The sequence below is a fragment of the Vespa crabro genome, unplaced genomic scaffold, assembly GCF_910589235.1.
Source record: "Vespa crabro unplaced genomic scaffold, iyVesCrab1.2, whole genome shotgun sequence".
NCBI classification, from domain to species: Eukaryota; Metazoa; Arthropoda; class Insecta; order Hymenoptera; family Vespidae; genus Vespa; species Vespa crabro.
In genome coordinates this window covers 1-18,808 of record NW_025813658.1, presented here as the reverse complement: position 1 = coordinate 18,808, position 18,808 = coordinate 1, and the positions used below count along the sequence as shown (strand labels likewise).

At 31.8% G+C, this 18,808-nt stretch overlaps 1 pseudogene; it reads right to left on the bottom strand.

Moving 5' to 3' along the window:
* Positions 1-17,386: 17,386 nt before the first annotated feature.
* On the bottom strand, positions 17,387-17,948 carry LOC124432626 (annotated as a pseudogene).
* Positions 17,949-18,808: the final 860 nt, after the last annotated feature.

Sequence of the window (18,808 nt, the reverse complement as noted above, 5' to 3'; positions counted from 1 at the left end):
AAAACAGATTTTCAGAAAGTAGCAGTATTGATAACCTCAAAAGTCTTTGACAGCGATATGTTAACTAATGCGCAATGAATGCACACACAAATTTAATGAACAATACTGATGAACGATTGCATAAAAGTACATTTAAACGCTTATTGACTTTCTATATCTATTATTCTATATCTTTATATCTTTTTTATATTTATATAGATCATTTATATTTATACTGCCAGTCACATATATTTGTAAATACCTGTTACATATGCGTTCATAACCTAAACCGAATGGTTGTGTGAGAACGCATATATGGGTTCATAGCCAAAATCGAATGGATGTGTGAGGACGCATATATGGGTTCATAGCGTTGAAAGGGTTAAAAGTTGTGAGGTTATATTTATTGTTCAGAGTGATATTTTGAGTTTAGAAAAGATATTTATTATAATGCGATACGGAAATGGTAAACCACTTTGCTTGCTCACCTACCCCCCCACCAAAAAAAACAAAAAAAAATAAGATATAAAGAAGAACTGTATAGCAAACACAAATCGGAATTTGTAGCTTATTATAACTAATGGTACTAGAAAGCGTGTCGATCACTTATCCAGTACTTTATTTCCAATAAAAGAAAATCGGCTGTCAAAGAACTTCGTATTGCGCAACGTAGTGTCCGGAATACCATCTACGATGTGTTCGATCAACTCGACCTGGCCGGTCGGAACACTGTTATCTATAATTATTTTCGCAGGAATGTGTTCATGAAAACTTTCATCCTTTCTTCATACGCGATCCTTAAATTTCTTCCGTAATATGGCTCTGCTTTCGCGATGCCAAAATATTACTTTCAATTTCCTGATGAATTCCTCAAGCGGCATTCTCAAATATTCTATTCTGGAATGAAATAACTTGAACGCTCTCTTCTTCAACCTCAATCAGATCAGGACTTTGTCACAATCATCCTCCAACATCGCTTTCAGGAATCTTAACTGTCTTTATCTGTTTATCAAAATTATTGCCACTTCCATCAAATTCGCCCAACAGATCTGCTGTCGTCACAAGGCTTATTCGCGTCTATATATGCGGCTTCTCATCCGTGGTGTTCCCTTTAGATTGTATACACGCTCTTTTTTTTGGCATCGTTTTTGTGGCATCGAATTTACTAAATTTCTTGTTTCAGTACTATGTATTTTATTTCACTCTTCTAAGAGATCATTTTCTAAATATTTCTTTAAAGAAATGTAATGATCTCGAATTGTTTCTTCGAGACAATCCCATAAGTGTTCTATAACTTTTAAGTCTGCACATTGCGGTGGGATTTTTAATTAATTTGATTTCATGTAATATTTGAGGCATTGTGATTTGAATCATAATATATAACACATAGTTGCCTTGTAATCTAGTTTTATTTACAATTGCTTGAAGATGTTTTAAAATTTACATATACAATTTTTCGTCCATATCATCTATAAAATTGAATGATCGAATTCCGTTTTCATTTATGCAGATCCAAACTGTAATCTACCCTCTTCCCGTTGCAAATTGTTTGTCTCCGATTCTGTATTTTTTTCTCTATATAGTACATACTCCATCCGAACCAAATATGTTAAATTTACTTTCATCACTAAATATAAAAAGTTTCCATTACTTCATAGGAATATTGACATATTCTTTCGCAAATTCTAATCGTTTCTTTCTATTAACTTCATTTATGAAATATTTTGTACGGGCTACTCTCCCATGGTATTAAGCAACTCGTATAATATTATGCACTGTACTATTGCACACATTAACCCGTTGCACTCGAAAACTTTGTCGCTTAGGCGAATTAGCAACTTGAAAAGATTTTGGCTATATTAGACAAATATTTTATGAGTACTTTCAAATGATTTATACTTAAACAAACGAATACAATTAATAAAATTTTATTTCTACGCTTTACAAAACATTAAATATTATATTCTTTTTGTTTTTATATCAAATTTTATAAAACAATCCCCGAGATGTATCCTCGGTTTATTAGGGCACATATTGCAATAATTTGAGGTTTCAGATCTACAGCCGGTCTTAATTTAGTCAGAGCAGATCTTACAGTCCCTCTTCACTCCTTTCAGAACAACGTGGATCTTTCCATTTAATCAGGATTCCTTGATGCTTGACGTCGACGCTCGATCACGAGGCTGGCGATAATTTTCTCTTCATTGATGAACAACTGTTCTTCGATTGCGTTAATGAGTAAGTTGTCTTTCCTTTCTTTTCTTTTTCTCAAGTTTATAGAGTATGTACGAATTAATCAATCAAACTTCCAAGCCCAAAAAAATGTTTACGATTTTTTTTTTAACACGGGTTTTCGGAGAAAACAATATGTCGAAGCTTATTGATCTGCTCGATCAACGCCACTCATATATTTTATATAATTTACTATAGTATTAGGTTTCTTGATGTTAGCTTTCATACCACTTCGTTAAATCCTTTTTGCGGAAGTCATTCCTAGTTGTCAATCCTTAGTTGTCAATCCCTAGTTGTCAATCAAGTGACGGTTCTTTTATCTTTCCACGCTAAAAGTAGAGGTGTTACCTCTTCAATAAGGTACCATAGAAGGTACCATTATCAGGTATGTATTGAATACATTTACACCGTGCTTTCGTTGGAAACAATTGTTCATCTATAGAAAGATATTGTCTTGCTTTATTACAGTTTTGTCTGCTCTCGATATATTTGTGCCAGATATCAAAGTGAATTTATCAGTTTGTAGGAGTTGGTTTCGTTGATTTCTATTGTTAAACCGAATAAACCTCAATTTATGTAGTTATTTCGACACATAGTTGACGAGAAAAATGTTGGATTTCATTTATTGTTCTATAAATATGATATGTCTTTAACCTCATGTGCGCCGCGTGTATACAGAAGTCCAATAAATGCATATAATATTGCAATAAATAAATCCCATGTTGTTTTCAACACTCGAAATGCTTCTAATTCCATGCATGTTCTTATGCACATTAAGTCACTCACATTAAGTGTTATGATCAATAATCAAGGATAATGTCGACACTTTTCTCTAATATTTCGTTTAGTGTAGCCTGTCGGTCCTGATGTTTCTCTGAAAATATTATAGATCTGCTATTAGACTTTTATGTTATTTTCCGAACAATCTTCGTCGATATTATATATTTCGTCGAATAAATTGATATTCTTCGGTTGTCTAGACATTTTTGGGATGAATATACATAATAAAGTAAAAACTAAAATATAAAAATATAAATCAAACTGGTGGAAGGCAAAAAATGGATACATAAATAGAAAAAAGATAAATTTTAATCCTATTACAAAATATTGTTGGTTCTGTTCATTTTGTTGAAACCAGCATTTATAACACGTAATTCATTCTGTTATACACTCTGTAGACGTAATAGACTCTGTGGAATTTTAATGCTTTATGATAGGATCACAAGATCGTACTGTCGCACAAAGACGGCTAGATACTTTTTCGAATTGCGTATTTTTTTTACATAGGGGATAAGATAATATAGAAGACAAAGACAATAGACTTTTAAAATAATTCTAGAAATGCGTTTCCAGAAAATTTCGTTGTAAATAACATGAACTTTGCAGGTGATCAAATGACCACTCGTGATAGGCCAGACAGGCTACGAATTTTTTTCAGATAGTGAACAATAAAAAAAGTTGCGAATATTGAAAAATGGATTATACATATATTAATATAGGAAAAGTCATCAAGTTAAATGGCGATACAATAACGTTGTATATAGGAAATCTTAGACGAAATTTTAAAAACGGTCATTTCACACCACGTGGTAGGTTTAGTGTTAAGGAACAAATGAACGATAGCTTCATAGCAGAGCCAACGAAGCGATAAGAGTAAAGTAAGCATTATTCCAATATAAAAACCATAAATTCTTTATGTGTTACATCTACTACGAATGCTTAATTAATTTTTAGATAATTGTTGTTCACTTATCTTCTTTTTTGCATATTCTTTAGTCTTTTATTATTTTATCTATCAATATATTCGATATTGTTTTATCCGTCAATATCGTGGAATATAATTTTATAAAATCCAACGATTCTTTTATGCCCTGAAATACTTGTGATCCTGCGGTTCGCGGAAAAGTTTGAAAGGAAAAGCTAAATGGTAAATCGTCCTTTTCTGCTATATCCTCTCATCTGTCAGTTTTGTCTCTCTGTTTGACAGTTTTTTCTATTTGTTCTGCATAGTTGGGATATGGCATTACGTTTCTTTACGTTTTTTACGTTTCTTACAAATTCATTTTCACTTCCACTATTCTCACTATAATTTGAATACTATCTTCGATCAGTTTTATTTTCGATTATAAGTAACCCTCGTATAACGCTGATGTTTTGTTTCGTAGAAATGTCGTGTCATATAAATCATATTAATCGAGACTCGGATATAATATAAAAAATCGTAGCAAGTCCTTTTCAACTTGTTTACAGTTCTTTTCAAATTATATATTTTATATATTTTTTAAAAATTATAACACATGACAAAGAAAAATACATTTTTATTTAATTAAAGTAATTCATAAACCTATGATAACATACAAACTATGAAGTAAATGATAGTACATATATAAAATTGTAAAAGTTACGAACAGATCATGATCTTCAAAAATTTCATTGATTTTTTTACGCCAACATACGAAAGATTAAAACCTAATGCATATAAGTATTTTTAAAAATATATAAAGTAACAAGTTAAAATTTTTTAATTCCAAGACCGCGTTATATCCAAGCCGTATTGTTTAAGTACCGCCTTATACGAGGATTATTTATACTTTATAATGAAAACAGTTTAAAAATATTTAAGAAAAACTTCTGTTGATCATTTCTACGAGTGTATATTTTAACTATGGCAAATATCTTCAATTTTTTTTTCTTATGGCCTGCATTGCAAGCTATTCAATAATTATGTACTAGAAAGAACTATAGTTTCTATTTTTTAATGTCTTGTTTGCTTTGTAATGTTTTCTGTGCTCATAAGCAGTTAACTGCCCATTCAGAGAATATTCAAAACTTATTATTAATAGGTAATTGTTTTCATTCGTAAAATTTATTATATATTAGCAAAAGAATTTGACATTTATCTTCTGTGTAACTAACAAACATTTTATCTGCTGATGGTTTTGATAACAATAACATTAATTATTTTCGATGTGATTGTCTCATTTAGTCTAAAAGCATGATCTACTGTAACAGAATGAACACTTATGAAAAGTACAAACACAATATATCATGCAATTTGCGCGGTATGTTCCAATATAGAACATTGAATTTAGCACTAGTTCTTTATCCGAATTTACTTTTCAGTATTAATATTTTACATCTTACAAATGCATAAACTGTTACAGTGAAACTCTAATTTGACGATCAATTGGTCATTATTTACTGTCAAATATTATTTCTAAGAATTTACCCGACAATAGAAAGCTTCTACTATTATTTGCAACAACATTTGGCTTATTTGAATAGCTAGTTTCACTCGCAATCTTCAAAAAAATCTTTATTACTAGTAGTTTGTAATCAGAAATAATTAAACAGTAATTGTAAAATTGTATGATAACCTAAATGATTTTGACCCTATGCGATCGATACTACCATAGCGGTGACGTTCCAGCTTTGTTCTATAAATCGATGTTTCTGCTATGATGGTATAATCTTTGTTTTGTGTGTATGTCTGGTATTTTAAGATGTGGATATTGCGAAAGAAATTTGTTATATCTTGGTTTACCGAGGAAATATTACCATTCACCAACAGTCTTCAATAGCACACATTCTGATTTCCGAAAATAGGCGAATTGAGCGCTGATTTTCAAGATAATAAGAGTAATGATGATTGTTTATAATTTGAAATGTATGATAAAAATGTGAATAATTCAAATATACATGATTCTATACTTGATTATGAAAGTGACACTAGTGATAGTTCTATAATATCTTCGAAAAAACGAAATTTTGCTTTTCCATATACGTTTATGTCCACAGAAAAGTTCAATTAAAAGGAATAATGAATGACGAATAATTGTATATTCGTCATTCTGAAAAATGCATTCTGAAAAAATAATAAAAATGTAAAAAACCGAATCTGTGAAATATCTACGATATTATATATCTCTGTAATCGATTTGTTGATACTTCATTATTGTAAATTGTTCAGCGAAGGTTTTAATTTAATGTCAACAATGGCAATAAGTAAATATAATTAGTATTATCAATTATTGGGAGACTGTATAAATAAATAGGGATACACAAAAGTCGATTGGTTTTTGCAATAATGTAATTTGTTAATGATTTCGGGAAGAACATGGTTTTATCCATGAGAATTGAGAAAAATGAAGATTATAATCGTTTATAACGTTCTTATTTGGACAAAAACTAATCGATAAATTTACTAAAAAATTTGCTCAAGTTTTAAATTATCGTTGATAAAACTGCATATTTAAAATTGAAACTTCATATTTAAAATATAATAAAAAGCATTATAAAAACTGCATTTTATTGTTATTTTTTTGCAGCTTTCCAATAATTTTATGAATTACGTTCGAATTTTATAGCAAAAAATGCAAGTAACAAATTTGAAAAATGTTATTCACTTATTTTATATTTTATATTATTATATTTTTGCAATTTGTAATTTGTAACAGTTAGTTTTGACTTTGAAAATCTTTATCATCATTCTTACATTTTTAATATATTACATCGAATAAATTATATTTATTGGTGATGCGACAAATGTATAAATACTCAGCTATATTCAGTTGTGTGAAAATTATTAGCATAAAAGGATTTCAAATAGTTATATTTTGGAAAGGCAGAAAATGTTTCATTTAGATGATAGATTCGTAGTAGTAGGAGAAAGTAAAAGAAGAACATATTGTTTTTTACAATAATAAACAAATAACGTAGTACTATCCGTATTTTTAACTACGGTCCAAGAGATATGCGGAATCAAGATGGTTGGCGAACTGACTTGTCAGAAATTCCGAAATGGCTGAAACGATTTCGCAACAGGATCGTTGCTACAAAGTTTTGACAATATTGTATATGACGCATAGACAAAGCCCAAGCACAAAGAGCTATAGTAGATATAATGATAGATCTTCATCAAAGTGCAATCAGAGAAAAAATTGGCGGTTGAAGCTCGACAGGGCATATAAAACTGAGGATTTCGTACGATTATATAGCCTTGAAAGGATACGCTCAGCGGGAAATAACATCTAGTAAAGGTGCCATCTATCATGAAGTAGAGTTGATATTTACCATGATTAAAACCAGATGATTACAGATGATAGTTATTGAGGCAGCAGCAGGTGTAGCTTGCAGAACGGAAGCCGAATGGTATGCAAACCAGATGTGCAAACGCTGGAGACGCGGTTATTCTGTTGTGCTCCAGGAAGATTGAGTGGTAACTGCCTCCCGCAATTCAATTGAGTGCAGATTGTTTGGTGGAGGAATGGACTGCCAGTCAGTATTGAGATGCATGCGCTATCGCTAAGAAGCTGTTGATGGACTGTGGTACTGAGCAGACGATCTAGCTCATGCAGTTGGTGATGCGCTCCAAGAAAGTTGGTGACGTTATTACTGAAGATGACAGCCGAGTTTATCAAATAGATAACGAAGCGGCGATGTATAAATAATATTGGATCAAAAAGCAGTAAGAATGAATTGATTCTTGATGCTCTTTTAACATAGAAGCTTGGTGCACGACGCAAAGAAAGATAATCACAAGTTCAGAAATGGTGAGATGATTGGAGTTTCTTCAGTGAAATTTTTGTATAGCAATTTCTCTGTTGTGGAATACTCATGCCTAGTTATTTTCCTGCTATAATGACAGTAATGAATTAATGTGGTATTATACACTTAAGGTAGTTATTTATCCAAATTCTTTATTAAAGGGAAAATATTCTAAAAAACCGACTCTGAAAAGAAAAGGACTAATTAGAGAGCGAGTGCAGCACACTGTCTGTCATATAAATGATATATTTATAAAGAAATTTATGCGAAGCATGCAGTCACATGATAAGGAGTTTGATAATAAAGATAATACGAAGAATAGAATAACATAGACACTCTGTGAGGACCAGAGTAGAGTACTTTCAAGAGAATCTGATCAACTCGCGTAAGCATATGAGAACACTTTCAACCTACTATGAATAAATTGTTTGATTTTGGATTAATTGGAAGTCGGGACAAGTTTAATGGTATCGAAATGTTTATTAAACTTATACAAAAAGGAGTTGTGAAACGATGATTCATCTTTGGCTGTAAGAAAATCTGCCGTAATGACTTGTCAAAGAGCATTTCTGATGAAGCGCCAAGATTCTCCTTAAAGACTGTGTAAATTTAAGAGCATAGTCACAAGAGTTGTATCCAGAGGATATTCGCTTGCACATTAGGACTACTTTAAATTTACAACTTAAGTAGTTCCAACCTTTCCACTTTACTGAGAGTGATACGACGTAATCCTGATTTTTCGTGCTCCTATAATGTTCGCAAATTTTGAGAAAAGTGATAATTTAAACTGTATATATATTCGCTGTCGGTAGTGATAGCGAAAGTGATGCTAAAGTGACAGATCTAGTGACGATAAAAAGCTTCTATAATTATTTCCACTTCAATATCCCTTACAGAAACAACAAAGGGCCACTTGATAAATCGATCAAAAATTGGAGATTAATCTACTAGAAATAACGTAATGACATCCAGGTGAATGTTGGAATGGCTATTGGCAGCGATGTAAAAGACAATTTTATTCTGATATTGTGATTATATTGAAGTGTGTAATATTGAAGGTTAATGACGTAGTAATGGTATTAATGCAAAAGAGAGATGAATCAGTTGAGAAATAAATTGATAAAATCCAGTTGACAAAGAAGTCTCCTTGGAGATACTTTAACTTGTTGTAACAAACCATGGATAAAAGGACGATGGTCGACTTTATTGATCAATTTCTAGCTTTCCAGCATGTTCAAAATTTGTAAAATTCTGCTTGAAAATTCAGCATTATGAGAGAGGCAATGCCTGCAATAGTATAGCATCTCAAGAAAATGCCTAAGATCAACGATAATCTTAGGTTTGGAATGGTTGAGAATTATCATAATTGTGCTCTGAGATACTTAATAGCCTTAATAATGAATGGAGCAGTATAGATACCTTTTCTTTAAAAAACTTTCACTTGTCTAGATTAATACAGGGTTGCGTCAATTTTTTCTTAGGATATTGAAATCTGTCCTAATGTATTATAAGTGTTTTTCTCGAGTGTCTGAAGTTATTAAATCGTTGATATAGCACAAAGTACAATCTAGGTCATATAGAAAATTATTTATATGATGCTGAAAAGTTCATGTAGCAAAGTTTTGAAACAATTCAGTGTACTCGTATAAGCCAAGGTAACAGCTATTTTGGGAATACTGTCAGTAGCTATAGACTATCTGGTGATACACGTATAAATATTTATCACATAATTTCTTACTTTCCATTGGCTTATTCAATGATTTCGTTTGAATTTCATAACCCACGAATAGAATGCTTGAAAATAAATACTTTGGAATTGATTTACAACAGACCAAGTTTTTTGTTGCAAATTTCGTATTGCAAGGATATGTAAAGGACAATGAAAGAAGTACAAGGTCAATATCAGTAAACATTGTGGGAACAAAAAATACGTATAAACTAATCTTCAAATTATAAACAATGATTGAACTAAATGATAACATTGTTCAAACAAAATGACGAGTAAAGTCATTCTAAAAAAATCGCCTTTCTTGTGCAAATCTATTGCGTAACATTAACATGCTCCGTGCCACGTATACCATTTATGGTATACATTAAACTTGATCTTCAAGCCAAGTGTATCATAAATGGTACACTAAGCATGTTTATTTAATGTGCTGAAAATATATTTTATGACAAATTTAATTCTGTAAAATATATTTCCACTAAAAGAATAAAGCATTATAAAAAATCTAGTATAGAACAAAGCACTTAAATTTGTTTAATTGTTATCTATATAATAATTAATAATTACATGTAATGGTTGACTTTTTTAATGCAAAAAATGTATAAAAACTACTTATTTGGGCAATTACAAACATCACTACTCTTCTAGTTTTTGTCTTGACATGAATTGATTTTTAAGGTGATCATGTCGTTCAAAAATATGACTGTTTCTTAGTCAATGTTTGCAACGCGAAAATGTTAGTCTGTTCTATTCTGTCTTGGAATATTTCTTCGGTAACAAGTAGTAAGTATAAATCTTCTTTCCACAAATAATCCGATAATGTTATTCCAGGTGTCCCTATGAATGATATAAGTGAAGGTTAATTTCTACTTGGATTTATTCATTGATTTGTTAAATTATCAGCAATATTTTGTACTTCATCTTCACTTTCGCAACTACATACAATTCAGTGGCATTTCGAATTATGGCAATTTGAAGAAATCATGATGTTTCGGTGATATATATCGTAATAGGTCAATTATGTCCTTGAATTTTGCTGTTGTAATTTGACTGATATTTTTATACTGTGGTGTCAATACAATATTTTCGAACTTTCTTGGTCTACTCCAACGTGGTAATAAATTCAGGACTTAAAAATTTTCATTTTCATTCATGGATGTCTTATAGAAAATTTTATACGGTTTATTTCTGACAAAACGGATCCAACATATTTTTAACCAGTTTATTGATTTTCCATCAGAATTCTTTACCCTTTTAAAAATTGCGTCTTCTAATAATTTTGTTAATACAAAATCTTTTTGTCTCGTTTCATTTACAATAAATTTATTACCTTTCCGACACTTTTTAATAATCTTGTAATAATCTTGGGGAATGAACATTATTTTTTTTTGATTACATTTCTACCACTCCAAAATCTCTATCATTTGGTAAAAACGAATGACCTGATATTAAAAATTTGTAATCTATGATTTCCACATTATTTTCCAAAGTTTCGACAATTTTTAACCACATCAAAGCTACTTTAATGTTTTTATTTTGTCCGGCGCACATGTCACTGTAAGTTATAATGTGTCTTTCACTTCTTAAATTTTTAACATGTTTTAGGATGCATGAAAAAATTTCTTGAGCACCTCTGGATGTAATAGTTTCATCCCAAACGTACATGTAAACATTATCGTTATGAAAATTGTGAATACCTAAATTTAGAACATACATATTGCGTTTGTAATATGAGGTAGTCAACTTGGGATATGGTAATGCTTTTTGCAAGTCGAACGAGAAAGCGAAATAATAATCTGAATTACGTGATATTTGCTCCTGATCTTATTTTAGTGAATTCCTAGCTGATTCTGCTAGTCTTAAATGGAAATCGTGTTCTTCTGTAAGTTTACAGTAAAACCTGGTTTTTGCGAAAACCTTTTTTATGCGATTTTATTTTTGTGCGATTTTTTTTCCGTCGTCACAAAAACTGATCACTGACTTTATGGTACCAAAAAACAAATTAATTGAAATCCTATCTTCAAGCGACGAAAGCGATTTTAAATCAGTTCATCACAAGAAGATGAGCGTTTTGGATTACGAGTAGCACCAAACTATTTAATATATAATTAGAAAACTTCTCCATGTATATGTACAATGAAAAATTAAATATTTTTACAATTTCTTCAGGTCTAATTTAATTATTTCATTTAATTGAAAGCATTCTCTCATCTATTTCATAAATCATTGATGTATTTTCTAAATCCGATTTTTTTTATGCGGTCCCTGTCCACCGCATAAAAAAAATTTTAGGTAGCATATCGTACAAAGTTGTTTATTATATGTAAGAATTTATAAAATTTCCGAATACTTTTTTCTACGATTTCTTTTATGTGGTCCCTATCCACCACACAAAAACAGGTTTTACTGTATTTTCTTCATCATCATTCAATTCTTTATTTTGATGTTTAATAAGTCGCATTTTTGACATGTATCTTTGTGCGGTTTATGGAAATCAAAATCTTTTTCAAATATTTTTTTGTAAGTCCACTCATTAATGGCTTTTATTTTATTTTCCTCGCAATGAAGCTCGTATAAATTAAACATTTTCCTAAGAATTAGATCAGGATGTAGATATCATCTATTAGGATTATGAGATCTGGTATAATGGGATTCAAATTTAAGAAAAGTTTTAATATGATTTTGAACGTGCTTTTTCCCTTCCTCTGATAATTTTCTTGATGATCCAATCATCATCCCACGTAAATCATTGCCTACATTTGCAGAGTTTAATACTCGTTTTAAGCGCCCTTCACTTACTTTAAAAGTATCCAAAAAGAATTTTTTACAGACGGGAACTTTTCCGTTTTTAGAATTTAACAAATTCCTAAAACTCCAATTTCTTGGCGAATCTTTTCCGTTTGTTGGATGTCTTCGTTTCACAATTTTGCGCTCGACAGCTTCGTAAAACAATATATTTTGTTTATTAACATCTCCTAAACCCCAAAATTTCTAAAAAATATTCTTTCTTTCTTTTTTATCGTAATTTTTTGTGAAAGCATTCCGACAACGGCAATCTTTGTTTTGGAAAATTTTTACAGGTACAATATTTCCGGTTTGAGTACAATATCTTTTTCCTGAATTCCGTTTAATCTTTCGCACTTTTTGGATATATGATTCATCATTCTTTTCTCCATTGTTATTCGTATCTTCATCCCCTGAAGACGTATATTCTTCTATAATTGTTTCTTTTTCGATTTTTTTTAAATCATTAGTTACTATTTCTTCTTCACTATCTGAACTAAATGGTCTTGTTCTGTTCTTCCACATGGGTGAAATAATTTCTAAAATTTAATATTAAATTTTAAATTTTATATTAATTAATCGTACTGGTTATTCAACTAACGCAATTGTCCAAAAACTGAGGTTAACTTGTTAAATACTAATTAATTAAAATTACCTTCACCACTGCCTTCAGACATTATCAATAGTAAATATCTTGATTTAAGTATAAATGGAGTTAGGCCACTTTCAAACTACACGGTTCAATTATTGAATTAACTCTGAAAAGTTATGTGTGATGAATTATCGTATTTGCTCGGAATATAAGCAACCTGAAATGCTTTACTGATAAATAACATGAGGTTATACATGTAAACATGATAATCGGAAAAAATTGACAAATGGTGTTAGGCCACTTTTAAAATAAACGGCTCATTTAGTGTTTCTATAAGCAAAAACAGCAAAACATGGTTATGATTGTACCACTCGTGTATGCACAAAACCAGATGAATGAACGATTTGTCCCACGACTTGTGTGGGCCCATCGCCAAATTAAATATTAACAATAGTTCATAATACTGCAAGCAGTAGATATTAAAAGACCGATGCTTATTCGTTATTTTTACCGTTCCTATGGACGTTGACGGTTGGCGGTTGGGCGATGTAACTTTAATGCCTCTTCAAATTCCATTGTGGAAGAGGATAAGAAAGGAGTAATAAGCTCAAAAATAAACAACCTTATTTAGAAGATGTAGAGCTACCATTATAGGATTGCAGACGACAAAAAATAGGGTTGATGATTTCGGAAGCTACAAGTCTCTTTGTTGCGACTTTGTTGCAACGGCTTGTTGTTCGTCTGGTGTTTCGTTATAAGGTATATACGGCCTCATGATGGCACTGCTTTGTTCTTTTATGTGGTGATTTAGCTTCTCCTTGGATTGCTCACAGTGTCACCAGAATCTGCCTCGAAGGATCAAAATTATGTTGCATAGTGAGGGCGCAACTATAAGAGCGTTTCCAGATATGCGTTTTGCACTGAACTAGCGATGATAGTCAACTTGCACCGAGAATTTCCCCTGTCTTTTCCTTGTCGTCAGAGTTATAGACTCACTGGTCGCGATGAATAAGTGCGGTAGTACTAGGCTAGGATGCCGTTGAAGACTGTCATCAAAATAACGCTGGTCGCATTCCGGCATATTAAGGGGAGATCATGCGCTCTTTTAAAAGATCCCGTAAGATTTGCGAGGTGGATGCGCGATAATAAATATTGCGTTCATTAAAGCCGTATATTTAATGAAATTAATTTATTAAACCTTTATTATTATTTATCGTGATGATCGGTGACTCAGGCGCAGTAGAAGGTATGTCAAGGAATTTAATGCTGTTCGTAGCAGATGTAGGCTCCTTTCGTACACAATGTGAAACACGTAATCTCGAATTATAATCTGATATCTCTGAATTAGTATCTGAATCATTTCCTTTCGGAATAGGAGAGTTATTTGATCCATTACCTACCGTCTCGCAAGATATCTCATTTCGATTAGTTCAGACATTGCGATTAAGATTTTTCACCAATTTATCTAGATTGGATCTTATTTTTTGTAAACTATCGGTCACTTCTGCATTGTTTGTTGCATTGGCTTGTAAATTTCTACTAAAATGTATTTTTGATTTTATTTCTCTTCATCGCGTACGACTCATAGTATCGGTAACAGCAGACATTCTTGTCTTTGAATGCCAATACATTTCAGTTCTTGATAATCCGTAAATGGACATAAAAAAACAGCAGCCAAAGTATTGTTCGATTTCATTCCCTGAAACAGCAATGGGTTTTGCTAGATCACATTGCAGTGCATACATGTTGGTATAGTCAACTATATTGCTTATGATTTCCTTGTCAAATAGTTGTGGAGAATAGGTTATAGGAGAATGGGGTGCTTCACCGACGTTAGGGCAATCTCCTTTCCAAGGGCGATAACAACTATTATTATTCGTCTGACATAATGGTTGCCAAACAATTTTTTGTGATCCTGCATCTTCCTCATTTGACGAGGATTGAGTACTAAATTCTTCACCACTATCAATAACATTTATTCGTCGTCGGGGAAATACTAATACATCCTCATCGGACTCGGAATCTAATAAGGAATCATCGGACCTATTACCGCTACTGCATCTAATTATAAATCCTCTGTTATTTCTATGTGATTTTGTATTCATATTTTGGCTGTATAATGTATAAATCTGAAAACAGGATAAAGCACAAGCTTTATTCTAAATGTACCGAAATCTGCCATAATAGCCCACTATGACCTCAAAGTTATAAAACTGTATCATAAAGAAACAGTAACAAATTGAAAATTGAAATGCAAACAAATAGGTTGTTATTGATATACGAACCCAGAGCTATTATATGCACTATTTTTAGTTTCGAAATCACTGACAGAAGCACAAATAATATTAATTCGATCAAATGGTTTCGCTTATATTTACTGCGGACAGTTTGCACAGCATTTACTTTGTTATTTCAGGTTGATGAGCCTAGCAACGGTCATAAATATTATATTGGTTGACATGAAAACGTTATACAATTAAGATTTATGCGCCATCTTATGAAAAAAAGCTATAATTATTTGGTAAAATCTCGATAAATTAAAATGTGACTTGAAAGTTACGCGGGTTCATAGAGGGTTAATTTGTTAAATTTTATCTCATGTTCTTGAAGTGATTTTGCATATAATACTATATCGTCCAGATAAACGAACATTTCCTCGCCTTGGAGTCCTGTCAAAACGAGTTCTATAAGACGCTAAAATGTGAACATTCTTGAAGCCGAGTGACATTCGCGCAAATTCGAAGTGGCCATGCAACTTCGAGAATGCTGTCTTGTGATTGTTGAATGCTGTTATGTGTCGTCCAAATACATTTCGATTTAATGAAAACCCGATTTTAAGTCGAAAATTGAAAATTATTTTGCATAGCCTAGCTGATCTAATATCTCTATGATGCTTGGCAGAAGATCGCCAATGGTTTTTTCGTTTAGCCCTCTGTAGTCAATTACCATTCTCCATGTTGGATTTCCCTTTAAGTCAGACTTTTTGGAACCATCCAAATTGAAGAATGGTACGATGAAAGTGACGACTAAATAATTTCATACTCTAAATGTTCCTACGTTTGCTTGTTTATTTCGTCCCTGTGTACCAGTGAGAACATATACTATTTACATTTATTGGAATTTCATTATTGTAATGATCCTGTAAGATAGTATCCGGATGTTCCTTAATACTAGGCGTTTCTTATATATCTACCTCTACGAGCACCCGTCAATTTCACAGGTAAACGATAATACTCATTTTCTTTAAAAAATTGAAGTATTCAATTTAAGTCTGAATTGAACAATATTAGGCTTTACGTTTAAATAAGTTATTAATAAGCCTTTTTTTTAATTATCACGGAAATGATAACAATAATATTAACGGTATAGAGTAATAATATGTATTAAGCATATTTTTTACAAATATGCTGAATATTATGTGTGCATTTTCCGCATACGATCTTTTTGCAATATATACAACAATTATTGCTTCTATTTTTTTTGCAGTAGCCCACTTGGCAACTTTTTCACACATCTAATGTTGAAGGTGATAGAAATGAAGCGTCTGCTCTTTGACAAATGTTCCCTTGTCTTTTTCATGTAATTCCTCGGCTAAATAAAATATGCATTCTTTTCTGGATATTTTCGATCCGATGCATACTTTGTATAATATCCATGCGTTTATCTCTACCAAATCTGAAATATTGAAAAACTTGAAGGGGCCATCGGAAACTCTCTGCTTTCATATTATATTTGTATGCCATCTGGTCAACGACGTACACACCAAACTTTGTTTTATTAAAAAAAGTAATGTTTTCTGGAACACGTTTATAATTGTTTTCTATTTGTACATTTGTATATTTGGTGCTTAGAAGAAGGACTTTTATCTTAGGTTTACTTCTATACACGGTAAGCGTGCAGTTTTCTGACTTATATAAATATGAGGAAAACAAAGTCATCTTGTCCTTTTTTTTCTTCGCAGGTTTTAGCAGTTCTGTTTTATTAGACCAAATGGTCCCAACCAAAGTTGTTTTTTTGCAATTTTTTAGCTAGCAGAATGCTTGTAAAGAAATTGTCAGTTGTTATATTTCTGCCTTGTTTTAGATATGGTTCGGCTAATTTTAATGTTAGAAACTCGCCCGACGATTTTGAGCATCGAGTGTTATCTTTCCCCATGTAAGAGAAACCATTCAATGTATATTTTGTTTGGACGTCAACTGCTAACCAAAATTTAATGCCAAATTTATGTGGTTTTTTGACATACATTGAGTAATTTTGCATCGGACTTTTGTTGGAAATAATTGTTCATCTATCAATATGTTCTCATATGGCTTACAACAAGCCTGGCTATTACTGGCTAAATTTATCTATTTGTAATCTTTCGGAATGTTGGTTTTTCTTTTTGTCAAAGCGTATGAATCTCAGAATTTCTGTAAATTTATCTCTGCTTATTGTGTTTGCAAAGAAAACTGGTCCCTATTTTTTCGACCATAAATAAACGGCTTTCAATGATCTCGCTTCATATGCGCCACGGGCATATAGAATTTCTAAAAAACTACGTAACTGAGTAACTGTGATTGTCCAGTCTTTTTTCAAAACTCGATGTGCCTCTATTTCAGTGCAATCTTTTATGTGTTCCATTATGTGTCTGTCAATTATTAATTCGAAAGCACTAGTTACACAACCCAACATAATATTTTTCTTGGCATAGCCAATAGGCCCTGCGATATCCTTGAATATCATACGAACCGGCGTTCTACTCTCAGATCCGCCTGCTTACAGTTTTATCCATTGTGTTTCGTCAACTATAATTTCAATATTACTCATTACATTTTGGGATGTGCTTGGAATGCTTATTGTCTCATCCTCGGAGTCAAAACTAGAAAGAATACGCATCCTCTTCTTGTTACGACACACTTTCAAGAAGTTTTCCTCTTCACTATCCGAAGATCCTTCTATATCTCCACTTTCAATATATTTAAAACTTTCACTCTCATCTACGCTTTAGTCTAATTCATACTGATCTTCTTCGGAAGTATCCTCAGAATTATCTTCGTTGATATTAACAATTCTGTTTAATATTTTATTATATTTCCTGATTTTACTCATGATAGAAAAAAGGGGGGATTGGTAAAAATAAAAAAATACTGTGCCCAAATTCAATTACCCTATTGTAAATACAATAAATGAAGACTGTCTACAATAAATGAAAATTGTACACACTGTCTTTGAAAAACTTTCTTACTCGGTCACTGCAACAATTATACTGAACATTGCTTCTTGTTTTTAAAGGTTTCTTTGGCGATAAGATAAACTATTTCAGACAAAAAGACAAAGATGAAGACAAAGACTAAAACTCAGGCCATACAATCGGCTTTTCTCTTTTATCAGCTAGTCCGTTAATTTGACGGGTTTCATAGAGATAGGTATACTACAAATTTCAAAATTTAGAAGATTAAGGAAAAAAATAATTATGTGTATAAATTCTTTGGATGAAATGATTAATTTATGATGCAAAATGGTTAAAATTAATGCTATGGTTTTTTGGCTATTTTATTTCAAAATTTGAAATCCGTCAAATTGACGGGTCCCGTAAATCTAGTGTTAAACATTCTCCTGGTAGATAAAACAGTCTGAGCTGGCTGTCAAAAGCATCAACACATTTTTTCCTTTCCTCCGCGTTTAAATGTTCCAAACACAGTAATGATTTTATTTAACCTGCCCTATCACTTTTATTAATTTCATTCTGCTGAGGCTTACACTGATTATTCCATTGATTATTATCGAAATGATCTTGAAGCTAGCTGCAATATTTTGGCATCCGAATTTTGATACACTGTAATTAGTAATCGGTTTTTATACATTGTATATTCTAGTAATTTCAGCATTAGCATGAAAATCTCATGATCCTCGTAGGTAGTCGTAAAATAAGCTCGTCTCTGCTCATTTTTAATTATTGAGTCTCTAGT